Source organism: Paralichthys olivaceus, chromosome 2 (assembly GCF_024713975.1).
Source record: "Paralichthys olivaceus isolate ysfri-2021 chromosome 2, ASM2471397v2, whole genome shotgun sequence".
Taxonomy (NCBI): domain Eukaryota; kingdom Metazoa; phylum Chordata; class Actinopteri; order Pleuronectiformes; family Paralichthyidae; genus Paralichthys; species Paralichthys olivaceus.
This window is the reverse complement of record NC_091094.1, coordinates 10,023,162-10,039,904: the sequence shown is the minus strand read 5'-3', so window position 1 is coordinate 10,039,904 and position 16,743 is coordinate 10,023,162. Positions and strand designations below refer to the sequence as shown.

Sequence of the window (16,743 nt, the reverse complement as noted above, 5' to 3'; positions counted from 1 at the left end):
CTGGCAATTAACACGGATGATGCAGAATTATTAAGATGTACTTCAGCCAGCCACTAGGCGGCAGTCGATATTCTCTGGCTTCACTTTTGGGGAGCCGTCAATCTTTATATACAGTCTATGGTTTGAGATCATAAATGCACCAACTGTAATGGAAGTTCAGGTAAATCAGATGCTTATGAGCAGCATCATGAGGAGGTGTCTGAGCTGACCCAGGATCAGCAACAGGTCCCCCTGGCCTCCAAGGCCATACGATCCCCGGGACCACAGCGGAATAAGATCAACCCTTTCATTTTTGCCTTGGTTCTGCTCAGTGTGGTGCAGATGCCTGGATCCTTACGCCCCTGTGGAGATCTGAATGTGGCCCACAGCGAGCAGACCCTAATCCACAGTGGCGGGGACCTCTCCCTGTCTGTTGTCTTTACAGATTTGCCCTTTGCTCATGTTTTCAGGGTTTGAGAGGAAACGTTTTCGATTACTGGGAAAAGAACATGAATGGTAGCTTTGTTGGGTGGGTCTCTGTGTTGATTTGCTCAGGTCTCCCCACTAACGACCACTGCATACCCTGAAATCTTACAACCACTACAACTACCCCTCTCTTGCAATCTTTTTCTTCATTTATTCTCTTTGATAAATGTAAAAATAATGTTTCTGTCTCCTTCTTTCCACCCATATGTGTTTCTGCCTCCTTATTATAATTTTTTTGATCACAGGAAGTAAAAAGTTCAGGGCAGGCTGGTGGAGCTTTGATCCAGATGGGGCCGGGTGAGCGCATAAGTAAGACCCAAGAGCCAGGGCTCAACAAAGGATGCTCAGTCCTCCAGGCCTCTCCACCTTTATTTGATGAAGAAAAGGAAAAGGTCTCTGTTTCCTCATGTGTCAACTTCAGCACATTCTTTACAAAACTCCCACATGATTTTACACATCTGTTGCTTCGCAGTGTTACAGGGATCAAATATAAATGCAGAATACAAACACAATGCCCCCAAACGATCCCAAATAATAAAATTCTTATCTTACAGGAAAACACATGAAATCTTACTGGGCACTAATCAGCTACAACAATTCAGATTTCAAGAAAAAAAAATCAAGTTGCAGATAAAAAAATATAGACAGGACTCTTTATTTTTTGATCGCCCTTGTGGGTCCTGGATGAGCGGGTCATGACACAGGGTCAAATCAATATTTTTAAAATATTTAATAAGGTTGAAAATGATGACTGACCATCTCAGCATACAAACACATATTAAAATGCACAATATGTGTTAGTTTGTCTCTCAGTACAATCTGACTTCCCTGGACCTGATCTGTCACACCACAACCCAAGGGCCTGTCAATCAGTGTAAAGACATGAATCTTTAAAGGTCTGTGAAAGAATCTGTAAAGGAATAAGCTTAGACTTAAAACTCAGGTAATATCGTTGACAAGATCAATTCACAGCTTGTTTGGCAATAATACATTATAATAACACAATTATAATAAATATCTCCAACTCTACACTTTAAAATGACATATGTTGAACCAATTTTAAATGTGCAAGTGCCTGAGAGGCCATAGATTTCATGCCAAAAGGCCACAAGAGAAAAAAATCAAACAACAGCAGTCACACAAATTTTTCAACACCATATACACCTAAGTGGCTTTGTACCCACATCGGTGGTCAGAGAGGTCACGTAGGCCGACCTCTGTTTGTGGGGGGGCAGCGGTATCCAGGGATATTGCTTGAAGAAGCACGGCGGATGTGGCGAGAGGTTAGAGGGAGACAAACAGAGCCGAGGGTCAGTTTGTTTGGGATTCTTTAGGAGGAGATAGCAATTCACAAAGCCGTTCTAATGGGAACCAGCTGACCGCTAATAAAGCTATAGCCAGGCCGGGGCTATTTGCTTTTGTTGTGGACTTTTGGAGGGGGGGCTTCTGTTTATTGTGCTTTATTCTCCCAAGCCCCTCAAAAGAAGGCAAGAGAAATTTATACTGAGTTGAGTTTACTCTGAGTCCACTGGATTTTATCGCACGACTCTCTCGAGTTTTCCCAGAGTAAGAAATTTGCTGATGCACCATAAAGTAAAAGTAGAAAAATCCTCTAGATTTGCTGACATTGTTCTACACATTGAGATCTGATTTTCTTTAGAATAACGCTACTTTTGTACAGAAACATCTGGGTCAACACAATAACAGTACAGATACAGTATTTCACTTGATTAGCATAAAATGACCTCCTGTTGGCACTAAATGAAAAGTCATTGGATCAGAAAAGACAGCAGAGTTGATCCTCTGAACATCTGTACAAAATGTTGTGACAATCCATCCAACCATTGATGAGATATAAGGTTTGGTCCAAAATGGTGGGCCAACATCCACAGAGCCAGCATGGCAGCTGTGCTACAAACAAACAGAAAAGTGAAAGAACTTGTAGTCCTCCTAAATTCTGCTGCTTTCATCACAAGAAATGTGAACTGGGGATTTGTGGACAGACTTGTGTTTTAATATTGGGTACGAGACAATCACAATGACATTTGTTCCCTGTAGACTGCTCTGCTCCCCTTTCTGGATGTGAGTTATGGGAAATGTCTGGTTTCCTGGGTAAGAACTTTTTCTGCTGCACATCCAAAATCAACACAGAGATCGTGCTCAGTTTATGCAGAGAGGCAACAGATAAAAGGAGAATTTGCTCTCAAGCTCCATGTCATTTATTTTTGCTCCAAAGAGAAACAAGAGCGTTTTGTTTTGTCTGAGCCTCTGCTGCGCTGTAGAGCGTGTCAGTATTCTTCTCAGAAGATGCTTGATTAGTTTTTGGAAATGATCCAAGATGCTGTAGGTGTTGAAATAGATGGGTTTTCTCCTAACAACACTTTCCATATTCAAGTCTGCAAAGGGTTCTAATGACCGTAAACAGCACAACAGCTTTGATTTTTCAAAATTTAAACATTTTGATGAATCAAAGACAAAATACTTACGGAAAGTGACGGTCAGTGACTAGTTGACAGGGTCACACATTCCTCATAAATTACTCACAAAATATTGTATATCTTTGTAAATCCTTTTTTATTTTATGACTAGCATTAAATCTAAACAGACAGAAAACTTATAGACCTTTGCTGATTGCAAAAATGTACAATTCACTGTTGCTCCATTTTTCTTTTAGAGAGCTGATGTACACTGTCTCCACAGCTCCATCTGTCACAAGAGAAAATGAGAGAAACTGATAACAAAACACAACATAGTATAGGCGGCAATATTGTTGCTTCACTAGTCTTGGTGTTTGGAGATTTATTACATGTGAGAAGAGAAGTGTTTTTGTTTTTTCCCTCAATCCATTTGTTTGTGTAAATGTTCATTTCCCTCGACTGATTACAAGTGCATACAGTTCTATAAAGATTCATTTGCTCTGTAGTTTTTTTAAATGGCTTTTACTCTGTTGAAACAAAGTAAAGTTGGTCAATTCAATTCAATTTTACATATGGCACCAAATTACAACATACATTTATCTCAAAGAAGTTTACATGTGATAGAGAAACAGTTTCCACAATGAGCAAGTTCTTGGCATCAAACAGGAAACAGACATACAGAAACAATGGTGTCAAGCTCTGGCTTTCCTTTATATCACATATGTTACTCATACTCGAATGCAAGTTATACCCCTTAATGATCAATGAAAGAATAGAGCAGGTCATAAAACACTGCATCATGAAAGGATGAAGGACAAGAGACAAGAAAAATGGGTACAGGTATAGCCATCATGTGCAAAGACACACCAAGAGAAGGACAGCATACTAACAGGATTAACGGGGAGACTTAGGTGAGGACAGTTGAAAACTTGAAACAGTTCAACAGAGGACAAGTGACCCGATCATTGGAAAGTATTATTAAAATACATAGTACTGTGTAAAATGTTATAGTAAAGGATTAGTCGCTACCGTGCTGGACGTGGCCTGTGAGAGTTTGCACATGGGATGAATACTCACTGACTGCCAAGAATCTTGATCACATCCATGTCACTCTCAAACAATCTACAGATGGGCCATAAAACATTGGCCTCCAATCAGACAAGAGTTTGACGGGTAGACTGAATGAGTCCTGGAACTTGTTTTTGATTTAACTTTTCATAAATCTGTCAATGCATGCTTCAAATTACTGCCAGTCTGTGGTTATTTGGCAGGCTGATAATTAATCTGATGAGCCAAGAACTATGGGAGAAAAAACTAAAACAAGGGTTGGAATCAAATGAGAAAATCATTTAATCATCTTAGCAAATGTGTAGAGAGATTTGTTGATGAACGTTGCACATTTGTGTTGTTGTGACAACACAAAGAGTCAGTCACATTCACAGAATAGTTTACAGGCGGGATCTCTGCTTTGACAGTTTCTTTGGTATCACAGTTAGGCTGCTCAGCACAGGAAAATAAAAATATAGCTTGACATACTTTGGAATGATTTATGTTGCAGGTATCATAAATAGAACCCATGAGAAACGTTGACCCCTTACTTTTTATCATACGTGAGTTCTTAGTTGTACAACTCTCCGTCCTCTGTCATTCCTCGACATTACACCTGGAGATCTTGTGCAGAATCTATTCTTCCTCTTTCGTTCCAGTGTAAGTCGGACTTGGAAAAAAGTGGGTGTTTCAGATAGGCTTGTAAACTGGTAAATCAGCTAATTCTAGTGCGTCAGACTCTTGGATAAATCAGGACCTTGTCTGGCCCAGTATTGACACAAGCCTGTTCTCCACTGCCTGAAAAGCTCTCACTGTCTGTATGAGGTGAGCACTTCACAATCTAGACATTTACCAACCTGCCCACTGCAGAGTTCCACCTCAGTGACCAAAGGATATACCACAAGCTGGACGTATAGAGGACTCTCTGTGGAGAGTGGCAGGAAAATGTGCACAAGGTTGAAATACTCTTTTCATAAAGACGCATGTATATGAAACATTGGATAAGAAAGATCCATTTGGCTGAGGAATGTTTGAGCTGAGTAGGAAGATTAAACTTTCAAAAGTACAAGTCAGGATGTCTCTGTAAAATCAGGGTGTACTTAGACTTGAGAGAACTTTTAAATATAAAGAAATATAAAAAATGCAAATGTAAAAAAATAGAAGCTGTGTTGGGATACAAGGTTGTATGAAGTTGATCTACCAATGAGGTGACCAGAACATCTTGTTCAGTGATTCTCTTCAAGCCTTTCTCTGAGAAATTGCATCATAATAATAATAATACAATGATATTGTAACAGCATATGTTTTGTAGGAAACATCATTGGATGGATGATGGTTAAAGGAAACATATCTTCTGAATGAATCAAGCATTAACTTTATTGACGATAGTAGAGAGGTGTTTGGGAGGAAGGATGGGTGTCCTGTGTACGTGACTGTCAGACCAAAAGTGGGGTTCATATTCACAGTCACCATTCATGACAACATGATCTCTCCCTAACCATAACCAAGTGATGTGTGTGTTTTAACATGACCATCACCAAATCTGGGGTCACTGCAAGATTTTATATTTTGGTCGAAAACTGTTATTAACTTTCTATTCGTAGAAAATGTAATCTGACTGCGATTATGTTTTCTACAATTGGCCTTTGTAGTTTAGTTGTATTCAAACTTATTTTTAGGTTCTTAAACATTTTATTCGCACACGCTCCCTTTAAGTGTCATTATCAAACCCCACAATCACTTCACTCACCCTCCATCTGTATAGTGGTGAGTAGATAATGAGTAAATTTTTATTTTTCTGTGAACTAGCCCTTTAATTCCTAGTGGCTGTACAAATTGCAACTCAGCAATTAGCCACAGCTTTTCTGTTTCCATAAGCCTTTAAATTATCTTCAATGTATTGCCTGTTTTTCAAACGTAAAGTCAAATAATGGCTCCATGCTCTTGCTAATGGAGCAAACCTCATAAAAACATACATTCATGCAAGAGAAAGTAGTTTTATGACTGCAGCCAGGATGGTCCCTGGCTGGAAGTGAGGCTCTGGTCAAACATTTGCTTTACTGAATTCATCTATTTGGTGGAGCAAAGTTTACTGAGTTTACCTGTGGACACATCATAAACAGTTGGACTTTAAAATCCTGGCTCGCTCAAGGAAAATAGAGCTTCCTCAGAGTGACTTTCTTCCCTCAGAATAAACCTGCAAGTGGATAAAGTTTCCAGAGTGGGGGGTAGAATCATCATAACTGCCCCCTAGCAGACTTCCTCACCTCTTTTACTTACATTGCATTGAAAATCTGAAAACCAAAAGTCCCTTCATATCAATGCCGCAACTAATCCTTCTCTTCGCTTAACTACCCAATTTCCAAATTCAGTGTCTCACTTTTGCCTTTTATATAAAGTATTTGGTGACATCTTACCTACAAGGGTTTGATATAAAAACAAAAATGATGGATTTGTTTATAGATTTGCTGTAATGACTGAGCACGTGAACTGAGGACACAAAAGCACAACTCAGAAACAGTGTCCGGTTTCCAAAAACAGAGGTTGTTTATTTCCAGCCATGGTTCGGTAAACAGAAGGCCGAAAAGCAAGGCAGAGGTATCAAAAGACTTGAGGCTAAGGCTAAGTCAAAAAAATACAAAAAAGTGGTCAAAAGCACAAGACGTGGGTATATCGCTGGAACTCTACGGATGAGACGAAGTGGCACAGGACGGAGGAGACTCACATCTTAAATACTAACTGAGGTGACTAGACACAGGTGTAACATATCAGAGAGGGGGAAGGTAATCTGTGAGACACACAAGGGTAGGAGTGAAGTTACCTAAAGAGAACAAAGACAAGGGAGTGTCAAAGTAAAACCGGAAGTGACATATAACATGAAACAGGAACTGCTGTGAGTGTGTGTGTGTGTGTGTGTGTAACCATGACATTTACTTGAACTTTAGTACAATATTTCCAACATGCTTTGTTATGTTTGTTATGTTTGTATTTTTCCTATTTTTTTTTTTTTCATCTTTTATTATCACAGCCTTTTTACTGATCAAATAACTTTCTGGTCTCTGATTTTTTAATTCCAGCATAGTGCTAAAACTCAACTCTAATCACTGGCTGCTCTGATCTCCTCTACCTGTTTTCTGAGTGACTGGAAAAGGCTGCATCTGATTTACCACAGGTGAACAGAGAAGCCATTCAACTGAATCCTGGAGTTATTTAAAGCATGCTGATCTGCCAGCCCAATCCACTGAGGCGGGTCCACGCTGTAATGTATCCGCACAATGTGGTGCTCAGCAGATGTGGATGGTTTGGTAAACTTTAAAGTGCAATAATGAGGGAGGCACAGAATGACAGTTTTATTAAGATTCTATCTTGTCTGTTTGACAGAGTTGGAATGAAGAAGCCTCTTAGATGAGAGGTGACATATCTGTAGGAATTTCAACCTCAAGTGCAGTTGCCTTTGCATATCACTTTGAAATTGTATAATACTAAAAATAAAGAAACATTACCTCGATTTATCAAAGGGAAAATAAGGAACTCAAATGAGCAGATCCTTCCTCCTTTGTATGAGTGAGTCCATTATTCTGGAATAAGCCCATTAAAAACAAAATAATGCCAGCACCACAATTCCAGATACCTTTTAAGTGGTTTGGCAAGAATGTTTAATTCACTGTGTTTAATGGTGCACTCTAATCAGCTTAGAGGATTGGTGCTCTTTACTGGAAAGGTTAATGTGCATTTCTTCCACAAGGGGGCCTTTCAATCTGAGCTTGTGTAGTGTTACACTGTACTGTACATTGAATATGGCCCATCTTTATAAGTGTATGTTCTCTGGCTGAACACACACACAGTCACACAGCCTCTCCTCAGGTAGCTATGAATTGCTCTCTCTCTCCCACACACACACACACACACACACACACACAGTATACCCTCCTAAAATGCAGCACTGTGTTTAACTATTTCCAGCCCTCACAGAGACCTTTCTCTGTAATAGATTCATATTCATGGACACACATCGTGAATAACTCTGACCACAGGACAAACATGCCATGGAGAGTTTGGGTTTCTTTTTATCTATTTAAGAGTTATCACCACCGTATGTACAGCATAATAACAGTGGCCCGTTCAGAACAGTGTTCTTTTGTGCACCCATGCAGGTGGCACTCTCCTTTGGCCCAGTGACCTGCTTCCTGTCTTCCTAAACTGCCCTGATCATGGCCTAAAATATTCTCCCCTCAGCTGGAGCTAGCTGGGCTGGGTTACAGATACGGGACCTGCAGAGATCTATTAAGGTGACTTTTCTATTGGCAGCAAACCTTTAAAGCAATAGGGGCTAAATCTGCATGTAGAAAAAGAATGAGAAAACACAAGGGTGAAAAGAAGTAAAGCAGAGAGAAAGATAAATTGTATGTTCACATTAAAGGTACCCAGGGGAGCTTTTACCACTAGTGATGCTATGGAGCAATGTTTTTATGAGCGTGTCACCACGGGTATTAGAGACATGCCAAGAAAGAAACAGTAGCAATATGCCAACAAAGGCAGTTAAGTGGAAAACTGCTAACACAAATAATATGATCATTAACAGTCCAGATTTTAATTGTTTGAGACTGTTCCCCCCAAATAACAGATTAATCTTTCAATCAAAACCATATTTATGTTTATGCTCAATTGCTTTCTAGAGTCTGCAGGTACCACAGCCCTTTTAATTTGGAAAAAAAGGATTAAATAGTGTGATGTGAGGTGGCTTGAATGGGTCAACAAAACATTTGACTGTGACACAAGAGACAATTTACCATTTCCCTCTTCCATCACAATCTAGGAAGATGACAATGTGTACCTCATGCTCAAAGTTTTCTTCATAACATACTCATTCACCATTTCAAGCTACACATTGTGAACAATTGGGGCAGCATGGTGGTGAGATGGTTAGCACTGTCACCGGTCGGAATAGTTCGTCCGGGGTCTTTCTGTGTGACCCTCAAAGGTTAAACACCGTAGATAATGGACAGATGATTAATGGATGGCTTGTCTTAACTTTTCTGCTGAAAACCTAGTATCATACACCAAAATTACTACTTGACCTGGACAAGATACCTGCATGGATACTGTTCCTGTGTACTAGTTAAATGTTCTAAGACTTTTCCCAAATTCCAATTCTTATCCAAAGCATGATAGCAATTGTCAACTCTAAGCTTTAATTCTTTCTAGAAAAAAATTGAGAATTTTCAGTCAAATTTTAGTTATCTGACTGGTTTGCCTTCTACCTTTACATACAGATCTCCTCCTCATATACTCTTACGACCTGTGAAGTACCTCAAGGCTCCACTCTAGGGCCCATCTTATTCACATTATGCATACCTCCTTTAGGGTCTATCTTCCAAATATCTTATACCATTGCTAAACAGATGCCACTCAAAATATACCTCCCTTGCACTCTTGCATATGTTGCAAGAGTTATGCTAATAATAAATTAGTTAAAATGCATTATCTGTGGCGTGTTTCTTGTTGTCTGTCTTTCAAATATGCAGAGAAGAAACTCACCAAGTATGAGTAGATTTAATATCACCACAGCCTGATAATAAATCACTCATACTTGTGTCCCAGTGTGTCATTTGCCCTCCCCAATCACTATGTATTTGATCATTAAATGAGACCATCAGTCCACTTACACATGTTACTTGCATAAAGAAGTCTTACAGCAGTGCAGCAGTATAGTCTGGAGAACATGTGTAGAAATGTCAGCAGACTCTAGTCTTTAATCTCAATTGATGTCAAATATCATCTGGACTATAAATTCAGTCATGGTCAACATGAGGCAGTTAAGGCAATGGGTGTCATTACCCATCAGGCCTGTGTTGACGGTAACAAATTTTAATAAGCGACTGATCAGTGATGTCAATGATGCCTCCTTTTTTACCGCTACACAGCAGATGCATGAAATGTGTTCCTGATGTTCTCCAGTTGATTTAGAATAACATATGAAATACATTATTCACCTGCTGTGATGTGACTACTCCATTGGAGTCCATAAGTCTGAGAAAGTGGTCACAGACATTTGTTGCTGTGTATATTTACAGAGAAGTCCAGTGATTCTGTGTGTGGACTAGGATTTTATGCAAATTCATCTGTAGCTAAAAATTGTTTAGCTCCAATAAACAGTTCTCTTCATTTTTTGCTCGCAGTTATTTTCATTTTAAGATCCCACATCCAGAATAAGCTGCTCATTCAGAATGTTCCCCCTATCTGTGGCATCAGAAAACACCTCGGCCAACTGCAGAGTCCCAGTCTCCTTTTAGCCCCCTGGATCCTGCTCAGTGTGGGGGAGTCTGTAAACACATCTGCCATCACCTCTCTCCCTCCTCTCACTTTCAGTGTCCACCATCATTTACATCTCCTTTTTTCACCTTTTTCCTCATCCTTACTTTAGCCATTAGAAAGTATTTGCCAAAACAGCAGTATTTTCTCTCTTAATCAACTTTACTTACTGCTGAAGCGATCAAGCTCCTCCTACCTTAATTTCAGCCCATACATCACAAACTGAGGTTACCTCCCACATCTTGTTTCTGTTGCTCTGTTCTTCTCTTCTGCCTTGTGTCCTCATGTCTTACACCTTTACCTCCATTAAATTATTCACTTTCCTAATCTTAGCACCTCTCTGCAATTTTCCATCTGTCCATCTCCCCCAATTTAATATCTTTTCCCAGATATCTCACAGTAGGGAGCCTCCCCTCATCCTGTTCCCGTATGACTTTCTACTTCCACTTTCTAATTTCAACTGATACATTCACCACTCTGTGTTTGACTGTCCCCCTCCCCAACTTCTCTCCTCAACCCCCTCCTCTCCTCCAGTCCTCCCCTTCTTATCTTCCCACGATCTTGCACACTTCTGACCTATTTCTCTTAATTTTTGAAAATCCATGTCTAATTTTAACTCTAAGTTAGTTATGAAGGAAACAAGACTGATAAAGTCTTCCGGGTGAGAGTTGAAGCATCCACCCCACCCTTTTATTCAATCTAATTCAAGTCATACCAAGAAAATCGATTTTTAAAAGGTTCTCTCACTGAAGGAGGAAGTGTTCTCTGATATTTGGAGCCTACTGTGTAGATACAAATCTTAGTATCAGGGTTACAACAGTGTTGTCATGCACATGGGTGCAATGAGTACTGGAATAAATACTGGATAATGGCATAAGTAACTTTATATGTATGCTGGGTTATGTATAGTTTATGCATGTGAATAGCTTATATACATACATCTTTGTCAAATGTACACAATCTGCTTGGGTTTACATTTTACTATAATGGATTTCACAATAAATTCAAACTGCTGTACATTCAATTTGTAAGTACAGTCAGGTAAGTGCACATATCATCAGCAATGCAACAATTTCATTGAAGATTTCCATGCACCTCTATGAAATACTTATTATTATGAGATTCATTTTTTGATAAGAAAAGTTGTAAAGATGAAGACAAAGGCAAGGTGCCTCTACATGGAAATATGTATTTACATATGAAAGATTTCACAATTTTTCAATTTGTATTGCCTGAAATAAAAAAAAAAAACAACATTCTCAGCAATAGAAAGTGACTTCCTGACAGCCGGAATTACATTTATTTACCATCCTTATCCCTCTCCCTCCATCTTTCTTTGTATTCTTCAATTCGAAATATTAGACCCATTTTGAATTTGAAAATTAAAAATGCTAATTCACCACAAGTAAAACTATAACATGACAGTGTGAAGATTAAATGAAAGAAACAAAGTCGAGACACAAATGTCAATGGCAGTGGCAAATCAGTTAGGCCAAAAGTGTATAAATTCAATAAACTCAGAATGTTCTTCCTCATTGTCATGTCTCTCTGTGTTCCCTATCCATTACCCACACGCAATCCTTCCCTCTTCCCTCCCTCCTCTCCTAACTCTCTCCCCCCAAACCCCCTCTTACCCTCTCTTCTCCAGAGTTCTGCCATCTTTCAGCATTCCTCAGGTTCGCCACACAGAGCCCCATTGTGTCAGTGGGTTAGGGAGGGAGTGCACAGTCCAACCTCTCGCCATGTGCTGCCGCTGGACGCACCTTAGGAGACCACAAAATACTGTACAGCCTTTTCACACACAAATACACACACACAAATATGCACACACACACACACGCACACACATACCTTGCCTCCTCCTGTCTCCATTTCCTCCCTCGTTCCATCACTCTCCTCCAACTACCATCTAAAACCAATGTTAACAGCCAAACAGTCGTGCTCAAAAAGACTATTGATTAGACGCTGAGGGTCCAAAGCAAGAGAGCAAGCAGACCCCTAGGAGGAGGGGAGGAATGGAGGGAACGAGGCATTGAGGGGAGGTATGTTTGAGGGGCCGTGCTCTCTTGTATAAAATTCAGAAGGTGCCAGGGGGTAGACCACCACCCTGTCTTGTGTCCATGCCACTCAGTCTGGGCCGGGGGTCTTTAAACAGCACAGAAGCAAAGATAGATAAGATGGCTAAAGTCTGTATTGTAGAGAGAAACAATGAAAAGTGGTTTTGCCATAATTTTATTGATTACTGGTCACACACCTATACTCCAGCTTTAACTGGTTTTTGACCACTTTGGGGCAGCAGAAACAAGCTGTGAAAACAGTACTGACACATTAACGCTTTGTTAACTCAATAAGGTGAATTCAATTCAATCAATTCAAACAGCTGCTTATTTACAAATCCAGAAGTCTTGATTAATTTAACTCAAATACTGCTTTTGGCTCAGTTTTGGTCTCCACCAGCCTCCACCAGTGGAAGAGGGAGAGCATTTGTTCACTATTTAACTAGTTAGTAAGCATATTTGAATTTGTTTAGCATCATCATCTCATTATGAATATTGACATAATGTTAGCTAACTTAATAGACTGCGTCCAAAGGCATCACCCATTCAGTCACAGAGGAGGGGGAGTTTAAGGGGGACTGGGAGATGGAGCAAGCGTTGTTTCTGGTCCTAGTGGGTCCTAGTGCTTGTAGTTTCTGCTTTTTTTATATAACATTAGTTTTCAGTATTAAAAGGCATTTCCCTCTGTAACCACCCTTTAATTACGCCCCTGCTTGAGGGAAATAATTGCAAAGGGCAATGGAATAAAAAAATTGCATTGCATTCAGAAACTCAAAATAAAGAGACGTTTTGTTCAATCGTTACTTTCTGCTTTTCTAATCTTCGCAGGACATTCGGCATATTCAAACCCCTTTATGTGGACTACATGGGAACGTCTGCAAACTTTTGTGGTGCAAGAACTGACCCATTTCAACAGCCTCAAGGTTAATGAGTTCAATTGGACCCATTTGAGGGATTATCACGTGTGACTCAGAAACATAATTCTGTAAGACTCTGTGGGTCCAGGAGCACCAGCAGTGTGAACAACAAGCTTGTTTTCTCAGAAAGAAAAAATAAACCTACGTGTTATATACCCATAGCCTCTTGATTCTGTGCAGATTAGAAGAAAACTGTTGAGTCAGGTCTATTTCAGTCTTTAATGCAACAAAAACGGGTTATATATAACCTACAATATATCTTCGCACACATGAATGCACACTTTGCGCACTTGGTCCGAGTCTGAAAGTTCAGCATTCCTAAGAGGCTTAGATGCTGACTGAAAAGAATGAGCAAACACACAGAGGGATCTCCTCACGAGATAGAGAGCCATGTGGCCTGCTTTCAGACAGATTACAGTCGGCCAGAGCAACTCAGCGTGACCTGAGGACTGGAAGCAGAGAGCAGAGAGTGAAGTACTCGAGTATCACTTTTCAAAACAGGCAGAGTAGCATGTGCTGTTACAATATGTTGTTCTAATACTTGACTTCTGCTTTACTTCTTCTATGTGGCCATTTGAGTCAATTTATATTCATTTACACCTTTATGAAAAATAAGACTAGAAAATTTGGGTAGAGGTTCGGTGGGATTATCAATGACTCTGATCAAGCAAACACATCTAAAAAAAAAAATCCTCTTCTGAAGCCCAAGTTTCGTAAAACAATCCTGCTCGCCATCCCTACTTCTATTAGGTAGCAAAATAAATCATACATCAAAGGTTTAGCATCAAGAGGTGCAGTTCAACATGTGCATATATGTGGATATATATGTTGTATTTTGCACTGATATTACATTATTGTCTGTGTCAGTGCAGGAAGTTAGTGACTTTATCGCTCATCTGTTGGGGGCTGATTGATGACTGCTGGTCGGCTGTCACTGAAAGCAATTAGTAACCATGGACGACCAGATACAACAAGTGAACTTGAATCCACTGATGTTCCAGTGTGCATGTGACATTAAAAGACATGGGGAACCTCTCTAGGAAAACGTAAAACGTGGTTGAAGACCAGCACAAACTGATACTGACTTCACAGCTGGAAAATCTGAGAGTGTCTTAATTTCCAGGTATTAATAAAATCTGACATCTATATATAAACATAATATTTGCCTCATAAATCCAATCAAAGCCATTAAATCAGAGGAAGAATTCAAATATAAGTTTAAAATCATTTTTTTTCTATGTACCAGTGAAGCTCTTATGGTGTATAGAGCCCAATATTCATCAGTAGGGTTGACAACATGATGTCAGCACTTCTCTGCAGAAACAAAAAGTGTATAAGAGAAGTGCACGGCTTGACTCATGTAACAAGTCTCCTTGTCCTAAAGGGCACAGAGCCGAGGAATAACCAAGGGGTCTCATCCGGGTGTGAGGAATGTACGTATTTGGGAAGGGTCTAGTGTCTTGTATGTGTGAGTGTGTGGGTCTGTGTACCAATGCCTTCCTGTATGACTAAGCATATGTTGTGTGTGTGTGTGTGTGTGTGTGTGTGTGTGTGTGTGTGTGTGTGTGTGTGTGTGTGTGTGCATGCACGTGTGTGTGCATGCACGTGTGTGTGTGCGTGAACATGCACGCGGTGTGGGTAGGGGTCAGCAGTGCACCATTGTGACAATACTGTCTGTTATTGATTCAGCTGTGGTTAGACCACTGCAAAAGTCAACTTCCACCTTAAAACTATGTTGCACTAAAACCATAAATAAGGAGCCAAAATACAAATATTACAGATCTCTGATTGTATACAATGATGCCTGGAAATATCCCCCTGGGTATATGTTTTCTCTTGGTATTGTAAAATCCTCACAGCTATGCATAGGCATTTAATATACATGTAATTACGTTACAGATATCAACAGGAAGATATTATTATTTGTAATATAACATTTCTGTCAGACGACATTTGCTTTGACTTGTAAACTTTAAAAATGCTTTTTTGTTTGGATTGTTTGAGGTCCAGTCTTATCTGATCTGCTATAGCTTTGAGGTATAGTGGTCATCCTTTAACCAGAAGTTCAGCAGTTAAGTCCCAGTCTTCTCCATCTGCATGTCCTTGGACAAGATACTGAACCCCAAATTGCCCCTTCTCATAGAAAAAGTGCTGCAAATAGATGCACTGTATGAATGTGTGTGTGAATGGCAATAAAACTGTGCTGTGAAGGGGTCAAAGCGGTCATCAAGACTAGAAAGAGGTTATATGAATACAGACCATTTACCAGTTTGATCCCCTTCAATGTCTTTTCTCTTCAGACCTGCAGGGGCACAGCAGCTGTGTTGACAACAGCCAACTGCTCTGTGCCACAGTTTTTTAACAGAGTGATTCCAGATGGAAGTCAAGATGAGCTGAGGTGGGAAGATGCTTTGCAGATTTTCAAGGGGAATGGCAGCTCAGACCTGGAGAGCTGCTAAGATCCACTGCCCACTCAGTTTATGTGGGTGTCGGGGGGGTGTCTAGAAAGAGTGCAAGATGAGAAGAAAGAGAGAGAAACAAACAGAGAGACAAGCAGAGACTGGAACAAAAAGCCCTTGGGGAATAAACTAGAGTTTGGTTACTGATCACAAAACGCTCTCAGCCAATTCAGTGCAGCGACATTAAAGATGTCCAACAAAGACAGAGAGAATCCACCACTCTTCTGTTTTTCATTAACACTCAAGGTTACCTTTTTTCTGTGACTATAATACAGCCCAGCTTGAGGCACCAGTTCATCTTTCCAGACGCACAGTGCTCAATGTGTCTTTGTTTTCCAGCGGAGAACTGTCCCCATTTTCTTGGACTGTTTCTTTTGGACCACGTCCCTCAAAATCATGACCATTTCAAAGCTGACATAGCTCGAACAGTCCCAAGGGCTGAATCCATTTTCCACAACACCTTGGACAAGTCGAAATAACAACTATTTACTCACCTCTCTCAGTTTCTCTCGCTCTTCATCAATCCCCTTTTTCTCTCCCTGCCTTTCCTTCTGGATGTATGACGATCCCATGATTCATGGTTTTTGGCCAGGGGCTGTAGCCGTGCAGTTATATGTGGAACATTCCATTTACAGCAGCAGACTGCATTGTGATTATGCAACTCTATCAACCAAAATAGCTGCTCCTTAAAAAAATCTATATTGCTAATATTTATCAGCATTTGTGATAAAGTTGTAGTGTTGCAGAGAAATGTAATTATTTTTTCAATCCTGTTAATTGCCAGCAGTTATTAAACATTACTAAAAACGTGCTAGAAATCTATCAGCATTATATAAAACATACAGCTAGAAACTATTTATCTTAGCTTAGCACAAAGGCATAAAACAAGGGGAAACCTGTCTGACAATAAAGTTTTGGACTTACTACAGTAAGTCGAATAGCTTTTAGCTCTGTTTTGGTCTCCCCCTTTTTGATGATTTTAAAGATGTGATTGTGTGCCAGGTAACCAATGGAGACACCAGAATGTTAATATGCTAACTTTTAGCTATTTGATTAAGTTGAGGCCTGA

At 40.0% G+C, this 16,743-nt stretch overlaps 1 long non-coding RNA gene across 1 annotated transcript; it reads right to left on the bottom strand.

The window, feature by feature from the left end:
* Positions 1-327: 327 nt before the first annotated feature.
* LOC109635470 (uncharacterized) lies at positions 328-16,158 on the bottom strand. The gene is made up of 3 exons (XR_002203135.2): positions 12,093-16,158; positions 11,876-12,004; positions 328-3,171 (listed from the first exon to the last, which is right to left on the bottom strand). It is a non-coding gene; the product is annotated as an uncharacterized lncRNA (long non-coding RNA).
* Between the last annotated feature and the right edge of the window lie 585 nt (positions 16,159-16,743).